The 15,020-nt window shown below is 54.3% G+C and overlaps 1 pseudogene; it reads right to left on the minus strand.

The window, feature by feature from the left end:
* Positions 1 to 15,020, minus strand: part of LOC137212919 (transcription initiation factor TFIID subunit 13 pseudogene) — a 72,518-nt pseudogene that overhangs the window by 31,298 nt on the left and 26,200 nt on the right.

Consider the following 15,020-nt stretch of genomic DNA (forward strand, 5'->3'; position numbering starts at 1 on the left):
CTGGGACACAGGATCCCACAATCCGGGAGTCCTGAAGATGTTCTGGAACAAACTCCGAGGGCAGCTGTCCATCGGGGCCGACCGGTAGCGGACTAGGCAGCCGGATGTCAACCGCCCCTCCCCTCGACGGACGCAGATCCCGAGTGTGATATACGAAGGCTGACCTCTGGGAAGACGGTGCACATTGCACCCCCCGGGGCATCCCCACAGAGGAGACAGGCCATGCCCACGCCCTTCACACTCACCTACACACCCTGGGATACTCAGACAGACGTAGGCCTCTGATCCCTGGTTTCAATGCAGCGCACACACAGAGGTCCCCTCCTCCAGGTCCCTTGAGCTTTCAGAACAGCACAGGGGAAAGGGGATCCTTGCCCCACAGGAGCCCAGCTTCCCCCATACCATCCTGCCCATCTCAACTACTGCCCCAAATAAGAGATCGAGTGACCCCAAACATGGGCACCATGGTACCAGGCTCAAGGCAGGCCAGGGCCAAGACCTGTACAGAGACCGCCTAGAAACAGGAGGCCAAAGAATGCAGTGGGCAGCTTGGCAGAAAGACAGACAGAGCTGCCGGGCTTCCAGTAACACGCTGGCCCTGCCCTGACCTCGCCCACCAGCCCAGAGGCTCAGCCAATGGATGCCCGGTCCTGGGCGCCAGCTCCCAGCTGCGCCCGGCCCAGCACAGCTGCTGCAGCGCCCTCCTGGTCACCACCCCCTGTCCCCCGGTGACAACAGGACAGGAACTGGATCCCTGTCCTCTCAGCGTTCCAGCCATGCCGGGAAGGGGGTATCTCTAGCTTTCCTTCCTGGAAGCCCACTGGCTCCCGTCCCACCATGGCCCAGCAGCATCGCCTCCAAGCCCAGGCCACCTCCCCTTCCAGCACCAATTCCCTAGAGGAGGAGCAAGTACCCCAGAAAGGTCTGCTTGGCTGTCTCATCCCCCACCCGGCTCAGGACCCCGTGCCCAGCCTGACATGAGTCTGCTGACCCCAGTCCTTCTCTCGGCCAATCGTGAAGCTGCTGCACTGCACGGGGGGCGTTGGCCCAAACACGCACCCCCACCCCCATCTAATTAGAGGACCTTAAATAGGATTCAGGTGAGAGGGGATGGGAGTGGCCTGCGGTCACTACAAACGGGCAGGACAAGGCCCGGGGCTGTTCCCAACAGCGCCACTCTGTCTTCCTGGCAGCAGGGTCTGAATCACAACCTGAACAGCTGTCCATGAAGTGACCTGGGGAGGGGCTCCTACCTGCACACCTCCTGATGCAGGGCTGGGCAAAGTCGGGGTGCGGCTTTGAGAAAGTCAGAGTCTGGAAAACAAAGGACAGGGAGGGACACGTTTGCCAGGGCCACGGGGCTGCTGGGAGCAGCCAGAGGAGAAACGCTGGAGTCTCTAGAGGGAAGAAACAGTACCCTGCAGGAAGAGGGCCTGGGGCTGGACAGGTGATAAGGAGCTGAGTCAGCCACAGGGCACAGAGGACTGGCCCATTCTCGAGCTGCAGGGTGGCCCTGGGGCCTGGAAATGGGCTGAGGGTGCAGTGACCCCCTGGCCCAGGAATGAAACCAGGCAGGTCAGGCCTGGCCTCACTTGCAGGCCCAGAGAAGACACTCCAGCCTGGATCCCTGGATCGTTAAACCAAGACCATGTTTGGTCCACTCTCGTGTGGTGTGCTGAGACTGCAATGGAGGGAAGATTGAGAAAGTCATTCTGTCTGTGTCCCTCTCCCAGGGGCTTGTAGTTTGTGTGGGAAGGGAAGGCAGAGGGAGCAAAAGTAAAAAGAGAAACAGTGAGCACCCAGTTAGCTGCGATGCAGGCAGAGAGCAAGAAATGTCAGAAAAAAGGAGTAAAGCAAAATGCCTCCAAGCAAAGGTGAGGGAGTTTGCAGCTGGTTGAGGAGAAGCTCAGGAAGCCTTCAGGAAGGAGGTGGCACTAGAAGGAGGCCTGACAGGGTGAATGCAGAGCGATGGATGGCAGACATGGGGTCAGGGGGCACAGTGCATGGGACAGCATAAAAGGATGGAAGGTGTGCAACGCTCAGGCCTGTGATTTCAGCCACAAGTAACAAAACAGATTTAAGTCATAAAGACAATCACTGTGGGGGTTTTGTTTGTTTTCTTTAAAAATATTTTTATCTTTTTTTAATACAATTTTAAAGGTTACACTCCATTTACATTTATTATAAAATATTGGCTATATTCCCCGTGTTATACAATACATCCTTGTAGCCTCTTTTACAACAGTCATTGTTTATATAACAAGAAAATCCAGAGGTTAAAGTTCCAGGGTTGGTTAACAGCTCAAGGATATTGGTAAGGGCCCAAGTTCTTTCTGTCCTTCCATGTCACCAGTTTAGGGTGACCAATCATCCTGTTGCCTAAGACTTTGCCAGTTTTAGTGCTGAAAGTCTTGCAACCTGAGAAATCAAATCCAGACTTTTAGTTACTCTAGTGCTGAAGATGCTGCTTCTCAGGGGCACAACATGGTTGCCACAGCTCCGAGCATCACACCCTCATGCAATGACAGTGCACTGAGTAAGAGGAAATGTGGTGCAAGCAAAACGTATTTCTCCTTGAACTTCTCAGAAGCCTACAGAGACACTCCCCTTACATTTCTTCGGCAGGCCTGGGTCTCAGGGTCACCCTGGACCCATCACTGGCAAAAGAAGAGGGGGCTGGTATGACTGGCTAGGCCCCATCACTGTTCATCCCTGGCGCCAGGACTCTGTTAATGCGGAGGAAGGGGGTAGGGCTGCTTGGTGGTACCCAGCGGCGTGAGGACTGGTTGGACAAGCCACACTGGGGGACTCAGCCTGCTCCGAGTGCCAGCTCCGGCCCTTCACGGCAGGTTACCTGTGTGTGCTGCGTTTCACACTCCTCACCCGAAATAGGGGGACACTAAGAGTGGCTGTCCTTGCAGAACCGTGGGAAGCACTCATTAAATCATGAAGGGCGTTGAGCGCAGTGTCTGGCAAACACATAAAAGGACGGCAGCTGGTGTCAGTGTAAACCAGCCATGCCCACCGCTTTCAGTTCAGTTCCCAAGACGGCGGATGCTGCAGCGCAGACCCCCTGCTCTGGGGCCTCAGTCTTCCCTCTGGAGGAGGGTGTGTGGGAGGGTGGGTGAGGAAGGCTCTTCGAGGGGAGCCTTGAATCTGAATCTTGTTCTTCCTGTACAAGTCTTTTTGTTTATGTACGATTATTTCTTTGAGCTGTTTTCCCAGAAGTGCAAATATTGAATCAAAGAGAATGGACTTTGAAATGATGCTTTATTTTAAATTATGTATGTAACTGATGATCCTTGTAGAAAATTAGAACACACAGAGAAGCAGAAAAACTAATATTAAAACCATCTGGTTGGGCTTCCCTGGTGGTGCAGTAGTTCAGAATCCATCTGCCAATGCAGGGGACACAGGTTCGAGCCCTGGTCTGAGAAGATCCCACATGCCGCAGAGCAACTAAGCCCGTGCACCACAACTACTGAGCCTGTGCTCTAGAGCCTGCATGCCACAACTACTGAGCCCGCGAGCCACAACTACTGAAGCCCACATGCCTAGAGCCCGTGCTCTGCAGCAAGAGAAGCCACCGCAATGAGAAGCCCGTGCACCACAACGAAGAGAACCCCCCGCTCGCCGCAGCTAGAGAAAGCCCGTGTGCAGCAATGAAGACCCAACCCAGACAAAAATAAATAAATAAAATAAATAAATAAAACCACCTGGTTGACTTTTTAAAAAAATTAATTTATTTATATTTTGGCTGCGTTGGGTCTTCGTCGCTGCGCACAGGCTTTCTCTAGTTGCGGCGAGCGGGGGCTACTCTTCGTTGCAGTGGGCAGGCTTCTCACTGCGGTGGCTTCTCTTGCTGTGGAGCACGGGCTCTAGGCGTGTGGGCTTCAGTTGTTGTGGCACACGGGCTCAGTAGTTATGGCTCAAGGGCTTAGTTGCTCCACGGCATATGGGATCTTCCTGGACCAGGGATCAAACCCGTGTCCCCTGCATTGGCAGGCAGATTCTTAACCACTGCGCCACCAGGGAAGTCCCTGACTTTTTATTTTTGGAAAAAGTAAATCATTTTTAAACGCAGGCCCATTTGGGGAAAGAAGTGACTTGTGCCTCACCCCAGTCCTGATGGAGTCCCCCAACCCGGCCAACCAGGGGGCCAGGGATTCACCTTCTTGGGCTGAGCTGGAGGAGGGAGAAGTTGGAGTGCTCTGGCGACCCTGGACTCAAGAAGTGCCCAGAGGAGGGGCAAGGGAGCGGGGGTGTGAGAGACACAGGCTGGGCCCCTGGTGGACCCCCAGGCAAAGCAGCGGCAAGGGAAGGTGCAGGGTTTCACTGGGGCTGAGAGAGTGGGGCTCACACTCACAGAGGGGCTGGATGGTGGAGTGGAGCCTTGCGGGGTCTGGAAGAGGAGCGCGCAAGCAGAAGAAATGGAGCATCTTGAGCTGGGAACGCACTCGTGAGGCTGGAGTCCAAGGAGGCAGGGGAGAGAAGAGGCCGAATCCCGCAGGGCCTGGGGAGCCCTGGGAAGGAGCTTGGGTTATTTCCCCCATGTAACCTGCCAACTTTGGAGACAAATAACAGAAGAACCAAGTGTATGATCAGATTTGTGGTTTAGTTTTTAATTTTTCTTTGGCCGCACTGTGCAGCATGCGGGATCTTAGTTCCCCGACCAGGGATCCAACCGGCGCCCCCTGCAGTGGACCTCCAGGGAAGTCCAGATTTGTGTTTTAGAAAGATCACCTCTCCTGCTGTCGGGAGGAAACCCCAAGGGGAGTGAGGAAGGAGGACCAGGTGTCTCTGCAGCTGAGAAGCAGAGGGACCAGGACCAGAGAGCGTGAGGAGGGTCTGGCTTCCGGATCTACCCTGAAGGCAGAGCTGGCCTCACTCCTGGATTGAATGTGGGATGTAAGAGGAAGACAGGGGTCAGCGACAAAGGCACTGTCGGGGCCGGATAACTGGCAGCGTGGAGTTGCCTGGAAGACTATGGGACGGGGGTGAGGAGAATGTGGTTAGAGCAGTGGCACCAGTGGCTGGATACTGACGGATGCCAGGACTGTGCTGGGCTAGTTCTATGTCAACACTGGACCAGCAACCCAAGCTCCACACCCAGTAGAGTGAAGCAGGCTGCTTTTTGGTTTTTAATCTTTTTTTTTTTTTAACTGAAATACCACATATATACAGAAAATGCAGAAATCCCAAGGGTGCAGGTGGGTCAGTTTTTCAACTTAACACGCCTATAACCAGCACCCGGGTCAACCGAGTATCACCAGCACCCCAGAAGCCCCCTAGTAACCTTCCCAAGGTATTCACAACCACTCCCTGGACTTCTAATGCTGCATCCTTTTCTCCTTTTTTTGGACTTTTTACGTTGATGGAATCATACAGTGTGAGCTCTTTTCTTCCTGGCTTCCTGCGCTACCATCATGTTGGAGAGATCCGCCCATGCTGATAACGCAGGCCCTTGTTTGTTCCCATTGCTGGGTGGCTGAGTCAACATTTATTTATCCATCCTTCTCCTGTGGACGTTTGGGTCATTTCCACTTTGAGGTATTACAGGTAGTGTCGCAATGAACATTCTGGTCCATATCTGAGCGCACACCTGGGAATGGAATCGCTGGGTCATGGGCTATGAATAGGTTCAGCTCTAGGAGCAGTTTCCAAAGTGGTTACGTCAGTGTAGCTCCCATCAGAAAGAATGAGAGTTCCATGTGCTCTAGGTCTTCACCAGTGCGAGGGGCCTCCTGTCCTTTTCGCTGTAGCCATTCTGCAGGGTGGGCAATGGTAGTCCACTGTGGATTTAATTTGTGAGACTTCTTTTGGTTTACTAGCCATTTGCCACGTGGGCATCCTCTTTGCCAAGTGCCTCTTCGAATCTTTTGCCCATTTTCCTTTTGTACCCTTGTACCCTCTGTCTAACCGATGTGCTTTATATATTCTTTTTTTTTTTTTTTGCTCGCGCAGGCTCAGCAGCCATGGCTCACGGGCCCAGCCGCTCTGCGGCACGTGGGATCTTCCCGGACCGGGGCTCGAACCCGTGTCCCCTACATCGGCAGGTGGACTCTCAACCACTGCGCCACCAGGGAAGCCCCTATATATTCTTTATATATATAATCTGGGTCCTTTGACAACTGTATGCAGTGCGGTGGTCTCCTTCCAATTGCGACTGGTCTTTTGCTCTCTTACTAGCCAGGCGGAGGCTAGGGATGGCTCAGGGAACTTCAGCACCTCTCCCAAATGTCCACCAGGCCTCCCCAAAGAATATTCCATCTGAGTGGAACAGTGCATTTGCCAGACAAGCAGGTCCAAGGTCCCCGAGCCCCAGCTCTCCCTGGAGGGCAGTCCTCTAACCCCCTTTGTAGAATCTTCATAGAAACTCAGGGACCGTCATCGTCCATAGCTAAGCAAGTGTGTGTCCACCTGGACTGTATCCAGGAGAAGAGGTAGGGGTCCAGGCTTAGACCCGAGCATGTCCCCAGTTCCTCCGCTGCAAGCACCTGAGTGGGGCTTTCTGTACATATATGGGCAGAGATCTGGGGGCTGTAGACCCCCAGGAATCCCATGCCCTTTCCCAAGGCAGTTCCTATTTCACACCGGCAGGGACCTGTCCCATCTTCTTACACCTCCCTGCCCTCTTCGTTCACAGATGAACATAACTGCATCCATCCCCAGGCCACCCAGCCTCGCCAGCTGGGCCACCTTGCACGTGAGCAGGACCCCCCCCAGTGCAGGTCCTCTCTCTCCTGCCGGGGACCATCCCTCCTCCCCTCTCACTGTCACCTCCCCAGCAGTCTTCCCTCTACCTCCCACCGCCCACCCCAGACCGGACATACTGGGCCATCTCCCGTCTCATAATCCCTCCCAGGACCCCACGCAGCGCTCTTCTCCCTACCCCCTCGACAAAAAAAACTCCCCGAAATTGGCATCTGTGTCCCTCCCCCATCCACACACAGCCTCTCCTCAGCCCACTCAGGCTTGCTTGTGTCCTCACCGCACTTGTCAAGGTCACCAAAGAGCCACCCCTCACCCCATCCTGGTCCCCTAGCGTCTGCAGCAGCATCTGACACTGCTGGTCCCACCCTCCCCTCAGACCCACACACTCTCCCAGGGTTTTTTCCTCCCGCGCCGAGCAATTCTCGGTGACACCAGCTGGCCATCCTACTGAATTTAACTCAATTCTGACACTGTTTACCTGGAGATCCCACAGGTTGAGGGCTCAGTCCCACGAGACTGCCCCCCACTTCAGATACCAATCACAAGTGGTAGGTCCCTGGGTTACCCACAGCTTCTGTGTAACTTCCCACGACCTCCTCCTCGATTACTCATTAGAACAGCTCACAGAACTCAGGGAAACACTAACACTTACCAGTCTATTATATAATAAAGGACATGAAAGGACACAGATCAGCAGCCAACAGAGAGATACACAGGGTGAGGTCTGCAAGGGTCCCAAGCACAGGCGCTTCCGTCCCCATTGGGGTGGTCACAACCCAGAAGGTCCCCAAGCCCTGCCCTTTGGGGCTTTTTCTGGAGGCTTCCTCACGAAGCCGTGATGGATCAATAACCCCATTCCCAGGCCCTCTTCCCTTCCAGGAGGATGGGGGATGGGCTGCACGTTCCCAGCTTCTAACGTGGCCTGGTCTTTCTGGTGACCAGTCCCCACCCAGAGTCGCCTGGGTGACTATCGCCCCGGAAATTCCAAGAGATTTAGGAGCTCTGCGTCAGGAACCGGGGTCGAGGACCAAATATTAGCACGAAAGATAATCCGCGTGCCCTTAGCACTTAGGAAATTACCAGGGCTTTAGGTGCATTGCGCCAAGAGCTGGGGTCGGAGACCCACATATATGATATAATATATAGTCACGATAATAAATACACATATATTTCTACTCACACAGAATCCCCTCACCTTTTCTTTTTTTTTTTTTTGGCCACGCCGCACAGCTTGCAGAATCTTAGTTCCCCAACCAGGGATCGAACCCAGGCCCCCGGCAGTGAAAGCAACTAGTCTTAACCACTGGACCACCAAGGAAGTCCCATCCCCTCACCACTTCAAACACCACAAAAGGGAAGACAGACGCAGGAAGCAGCATTCTCTTTTAAACGGTACAAAGTACAATGTATGGGTAGTGTCCCCACTGCAGTGCTCCCCGGGGGTTCTCACAAACTCAGCCCAGGGCCAGCGTCACCATCCAGGCAGCTGACCCCTAAGATTGTGTGTTTGGGGCGTTGGCCTGGCAACCTGGCCAAACCCACGACTAGCCTTATTTCTGAGATATTCTCCCGATTTAAGGAGTGAGGCCTCGTCCTGTGGTCACACGCAGGGGACGTCAGCTGGGGCACAGGCTGATAGCCGAGACTGGCACACACTTCGCCACCTGGTGTCTACGTGTCCCGGGGGCTTCGCAGAGTCCAGTGTCCAGCGTTCCCATGTCCCCAGCTGTGCCTCGCCCTCGAGGGGAGTCCTCTTTGTAGTTTATGCCCCATCTGCCTCCTGCACTCATTATGGTCCCTCACTGGCCCCTTGAAAGCCTCCAGCCCTTGGAGCCTCCCTTGGAGGACCTCTCGTGCCCTCCCTCGACACATCATGACCTGTGTCCGTCTTGCCCCTATGAGATTGCCCTGAGGTCAAGCAGGGAAAGCCGGTGTGGACTTGAAGACCCTCTGGCAGAGGGATTCTGGAGAGACCCCGAAGGGCATGGGCTGAAGCAAGGGTTTCCAGTGTGTGCTCCTGGGCAGAGATGGCAGAGAATTCCAGGGCTCAGGACTAGGTGCACATTGAGTTGGGGAATAACTGATCCAAGACTAAGGGTAGAAAGGTCAGGAAAGCAAAATGGCAGATCTAGGGTCAGTATTAGTATTCTCTTGAGTCAGAATGTTCCAGAAATCAAGTGGGCTGGCTGCCTCGCCCAGCAGCAGGCTCCCCGTGGCGGGGGGGCACTCCAGGAGGGACTGACTCCTCCTGGGAATACAGGGAACTGCCTGCTAGGATGCCGTGGATCGCAAGGACACAAAAAACAAGTTCCACCCAGCCTAGACCTCGAGGGGCAGTGATTGGCTCACGTACCTGAGTCATCTGGGGTCCCGGGAAGGGGCCTCCATCAGAGGGGCAGCTGTGAAAGGGTCCGTGCTTCCTGGGAAGCCGCTCTGTCCTCCCAGGCTCTCCTGCATGGTGGAAAGATGCCTTTAAGCAGCCGCAGGGCCTGCGCCTCTGGGTCCAAATCCAACAGAAGATGAACACGCTTAGCTACTGCCAGCTAAAGCAGGGATTCACATCTTATGGGGCCACATCTGCCCTGAGGTGGGACCTATGTCCTGAATTACCGTGACCAAGGGACTGAGATATCATTAAACTGGCTTAAACCAATCAAGGCTCACCCCTGTGGGTGGAGCTGGGTCAGTGGGGAAAGTGGATGGTGGGGAGGAAAGCAACAAATGTCCACTCTAAGAGGGGGTTGGGTGGATCCTAAAACTTCTATGATTATAAACGCCCAGAGGACACATGTAGCAGCACACGGTGTCCATATGATAGATGTTTAATAGATGATTGTTGAGTGAATAAAATGAAAGAAAGGAAGGATGGAAGGAACAAAGGGAGGAAAGGAGGGAGGAAGGGAAGGAAGGAAGGAAGGCAGATTAAGAGTAGAGGGTCCCAGTGACAAGGAGAGAGTTCCTTCTGAACAGCAGCTGAAGCCTGCTCTTCCCTGGGAGGAGCCAAGCCAAAGGTGGAGAATGAAGCAGGAGGGTGAGACCCACGGGAGGCGATTGCTCGGACCACCAACCAATGGTGTGGGGCCTAAGTGGAGAGGGCAGAAGTCACCTGAGATGAGGTGGGCTGACCAGGGCTGATCTTGGGAGCTGTGGCCCCGACACTCCTTTGAAGTCCGTCTCGGCCAACTTGGCAAACCCGGAGATGAATTCTCGAATCAGAGAAGGGTGGGGCAGGTGTGAGGGACACAGCTGGACCAGGCTGCTGTGGGTGGGAGGCCAGGTGGAAGGGACTGGTCCCCATTCCCTCCTACCCAGTGACCTCAAGCCCTCCTCGGCTGGTCTGTAACAGGCGAGTACCCACGGCACCTGGGGAGGCCTCGGGGGCTCCGGGTAGACCTTGGAGAGCCTCCAGCTCTGGCTGCTCTCCTGGCCAGGACACCGCCTGTTCCCAGAATACTGCCTGCCCCAAAGGCCATTCACCCTGGCTGGTCAGGCTGGGCCAAGGGCAGGGGCCCAGCCCAAGAACCAGGGGTGAAGAATGAAAGCGGCCAGCTGCAAGGCCCCGCGTGCCCACTCGGGCTGCCGGACGCGGATGCTGTAGGTGCTCAGAGATGCAGGTCTGGAGGCGAGTGGACAGTATGAGGGGAGCCGGACACAGGCTTCCGCTTGGAAGCATGAGAATTTCTCTTTCCAAATGGTGCAGTGCTTAGCCTAAGGCGCCAGACGTTGGCCTCGGGGCTCCCACCAGAGTGAAGAGGGGGTTGCCGGGGAGGCCCAGAAAGCTTAACAGATGGTGGAGGCCGAGATCCCTGCTAAAAACCCAGGGTGAACCGGTGTGGGCTAAGAGATGGTACCACTGCAACTGGGGGACCCAGAGGTCTTCCGCCTTCAGCCACGGTTTAGGGGGAGCAACTGACCCGGAGGCTGAGTGAGTGTGAGGCCGAGAAAGAAGGGCTGCCCCCTGGGGAGGGGAGGTCCTGCGGCCTGGGGAGGGCCACCTCTGCCGTTCTTTGCACACTTTTCATATGGAGGTGGCTCCTTGCCTGCTGTACCCGATGACGCAGGGATGGGGCAGTGACAGAGACAGGAGAGCTGGCCCAGCTGCCACATGTGCAGGGTCCAGTGCAGAGCAAAAATGCAGGGCCCTGGGGTCAGAAAGTATTGAGAATTTCAAGATGGTGAAAGCAGAGCATTAAGCCCGGCACAGGGTCCTTCGGGCACACCCAGAGGGAAGAAGAGGAGAAAAGTCCATGGTGGGGGAGCTAGGACATTACAACGGGCACCTTAGGGGCACACTGCATACATACCAAGGCCCTGAGGCCACACGCCAAGGGTCCTAACAAGAGCCCTGGAGTCTGCCTCCCTTCCCATCTCACGTCTCAGTTAAGCCTCTGAAGAATGCCCCTCCCACCCCAGGTAGCTGTCATTAGCTCCATCTTACAGAGGAGGAAGTGAGGCTTGGAGGGGAAGAGACTCAGGGGCATGCAACAAAGAGTTGTCTCAGGCCTGTGCTCCCCTCCCCAGAATTTTGGGGCCCAAGCCCTGACTCCCCCTCCCTGGGTTCAAATCCCAGCGCTGGCCTTACCACAGCTCTGGCAAGTTATTCAGGCTCTCTGGGCCTCAGTTTCTTCATCTGTAAAATGGATCTTGTATCAATAGCCCCTACCCTCCATAGGGTTATTTCTCATATATACACAGAATGCGCAGCAACAGCAGTGGACACAGCAAAGGCCCCCAGTACGTGTCCTCCACTGGACCCACTGTGGTTCTTATCTGCTGAACTTCCTCCCCGGTGCCAGCTCCCACAATACCCCCCAGCTTCTAAGTAAGTCTCAGCCACCATCTAGTAAACAGACTTCCACCTGCAGGAAGCCAGACCACTGCCCATCGCCCAGGTAGGAACACACACACACACACACACACACACACACACACACACACACACACACACACACACTTTCTCCTGCACACACTCACCCCCTTTAGCCCGCCGCTCTCACCGCGGCTGTGCCGGGCGGCTGCACCCAGTGGCTTTGGTGGAGCACAAAGCTGGGCCGAGAAGGTCTCCCTCTAGCGGCCCCAGAAACAGCAGCTGCTCGCTTGGGCCTGACGCCAGACCCGCAGCAGTAGGCAGCAGGAAATGTGCTTTGACCCCAGGCTGAAGCGGAATCCCGAGGGGCCCCAGCTCCCTCCCACCGCCCAGTCCGGCAGGGACACCTGCCTTCGGTGCACTCGTTCATCTGCACAGTGGGAACCCAGCACTTGCCAGGAGCAGCCCCAGCCGGGGGCTCAAATCTCAGAGCAGAATGACAAGGTCGGAGACCTCCAGAAAGTCCCAGGCCGTGGGGAGCAGAACAGGTCACTGGCAGGTGCTGAGTGCCACGCCAGGCTCACACCAGATCCAGAGCATCAGAGGGATGGGCACAGCGGGGAAGGCGCCCCACAGCCCCTGACATCCCACAAAAGGAGAGAAGAAGGGCGGGAAAAGCACTGCAGCCCCTGGAGGCAAGAAGCTGAGGAATGTTTGGCACTCTAGGCAGTTGGGCTTTGCTGAAATGTAAGGAGGCTGGGGGTGCAGGAAGAGAGCGGGCGGGAGGGGTGAGTTGACACCACGCAGAGTGGGCATAACACGGACCAATGAAAGAAAACGAGTGGCTGGTGGCCTTTGCCATCCTTGTATCACACGAGTGCCTCGGCCATTCCTGACAAAAGATTCCAAGGCACCTTTCCCCAACCTGCTGATTCGGACTCAGCAGGAAAGAAGCCGGAGAACCCATATGTTGACAAGCAGCGCAGGTAATTCTGAGATCAAGTCTGGAAATCACCGGGGTTCTCTGTGGCACCGTCAAATTGCCTGCCAGGCCTGTGATTCTGAGCTGGGGGTTCTGGGGTGAGCCCCGGAAGCTGCCTGTGTAACAAACACCCCAGATTCTAGGGCAGGAGGTGCGGCTGCACTCTGAGGACTCAGGAGGGACCCCAGGGCTAATGGTTTAGGAGGGAACTAACCCAGGCTCTGGTGACCTCAGCCACTCCCACACTCTCTGGGCCTCTGGTCCCACTCGGGAGAGGAGGCACCCTGTCACCAGCCTGCTCCAAAGGTGCTGATGGACACAGACCAGGCTGGGGACCTGCAGCTCCTGCCTTTACTACGGAATAGCCACGTGTCCAGACAGCCTTCCTCGCCTCCGAGACCGGCTTCTGCACAGCCAGATGGGACCGTGAAAGCCCATGTGCTCTCATGAAGCTTCCTTTTTTCTTCTTTTAAAGAAATTGTGGTAAGGGCTTCCCTGGTGGCGCAGTGGTTGAGAGTCCGCCTGCCGATGCAGGGGACACGGGTTTGTGCCCCGGTCCGGGAGGATCCCACATGCCGCGGAGCGGCTGGGCCCGTGAGCCATGGCCATGGCTGAGCCTGCGCGTCCGGAGCCTGTGCTCCGCAACGGGAGAGGCCACAGCAGTGAGAGGCCCGCGTACCACAAAAAAAAAAAAAAAAAAAAAAAAGAAAATTGTGGTAAAACACACATACCATAAAGGTTGCCATTTTAACCATTTTAAGTGTTTTAACTCAGTAGCATTAAGTGCGTTCGCATTGTTGTGTAACCATCACCACCATCCATTTCCAGAACTTCTGCAATTTCCCACATGAAATCTCTATCCCCATTTAACGCTAACTCTCCATCCCCCCTCCCTCAGCCCGTGGTACCCATTTTACTTTCTGTCACTATGAATGTGACTGCTTTAGATGCCTCATGTAAGTGGAGTCACACAGCACTTGTCCTTCTGTGACTGGTTGATTTCCCTGAGCACAGTGGCCTCAAGGTGCATCCACGTTGCAGACTGTGTCAGAATTTCCATCCTTTCAAAGCCAAATAATACTCCACTGTGTGGATGGACCACATGGTCCCCAGGGTCACCTCCTACTTGATTCCATCCATGGGGCTGCTGCTTCTCAACTTTTCCATCTTACCTCCCAACTGGCAATAATAATAATAATAATGTTACTTAAATGGACCCCCCCGCAAAAAAATATGGCCACCAAGAAGCTATGAATGTGATCTCATTTGGAAAAAGGGTCTTTGAGGATGCAATTAAGTTAAGGATCTGAATGAGGTCATCTGGATTAGGGTCCACCCTAAATCCAAGGACAAGCGTCCTGAGAGGAGGGACGAGATGGCCGAGTGGAAGGACCTTGAGCCCACCTCCTCTCCCGAGCACACCAAAATCACAAATAACTGCTGAACAACCAACAGTAAAAAAGACTGGAACCTACCAAAGAAGATATTCTACATCCAAAGCCATAAAGAAGAGACCACAATGACAAGTATCCTTATAAGAGACAGGAGACAGATGCAGAGACACAGAGAGACCTGAGACCACAGAGGCAGAGATGAGAGGGACGTGGCCACAAGCTAAGCAACGCCGGTGGCACCAGAAGCTGGAAGAGATGAGGAGGAATGCTCCCCTTGAGCCTTGGGAGGGAGCAAGGCCCTCCTGACACCTCGATTTCAGGCTTCTGGCCTCCAAAACCATGCAGAATCGATTTCCATTGATAAAAGCCACCCGACTTGTGGTAGTTTGTTTTGGTAGCCCCAGGAAACCAACACAGGGATCATCCAAACGGAGGCCACTGCATGCCCTGGTGACCAGCCCTTCTAAGTCAGTGTGTTTGGTCCCATTTCACAGGCCATGGAGGCTCTCCAGGAGGCCGGCAAAGAAGTTGCTTCATCCTTTTGAAGTCTGCCCAGGGGTCCCTGACTGCTAGGCCGGGCTCCGTCGAATCAGCGGAGACACAGAGAGACCACTTTTTCTGAGAAGGATGTTTTATGCGTTTTACAGGCATCCTTTTATTATGTTTATTATTTACGGCCAGTTTTGGGGACATAAAATGGCAGCTGTATTGTTGGGAGTAAATTTCATTTCCATGGCTTTAAAACACAAATGAACAGTAACCCCATTAGTAGCTGAATATTGTCGTAATTCTGTAGAATATAAACTTTACTGCAATAATAATTGTAAAATACCAAGAACCCACTGCAGCAAAATTTGGGGGAATAAATGTTATTGTTGGGCCTCAAACACTAACCAATAATTCCATTCTGGCTGCAAAGGAACCTCATACTGGTGAGCATAAAGTGTTCTGGGCAGGTAACTATAAAGCAGCAACACTGAGGGAATATTGAAAAACTGCAGTGGTGTGACTGGGAATCCATTTTATGCCTCTGACACAAATACAACAAATGATTCCCTTTGCAGTCAAATTTTCAATCATCCTGCTGACAAGAATTTTTTTACTGCTGCTATCATGAAGCTAT

Source organism: Pseudorca crassidens, chromosome 19, assembly GCF_039906515.1.
Source record: "Pseudorca crassidens isolate mPseCra1 chromosome 19, mPseCra1.hap1, whole genome shotgun sequence".
In the NCBI taxonomy this organism is placed as follows: Eukaryota; Metazoa; Chordata; class Mammalia; order Artiodactyla; family Delphinidae; genus Pseudorca; species Pseudorca crassidens.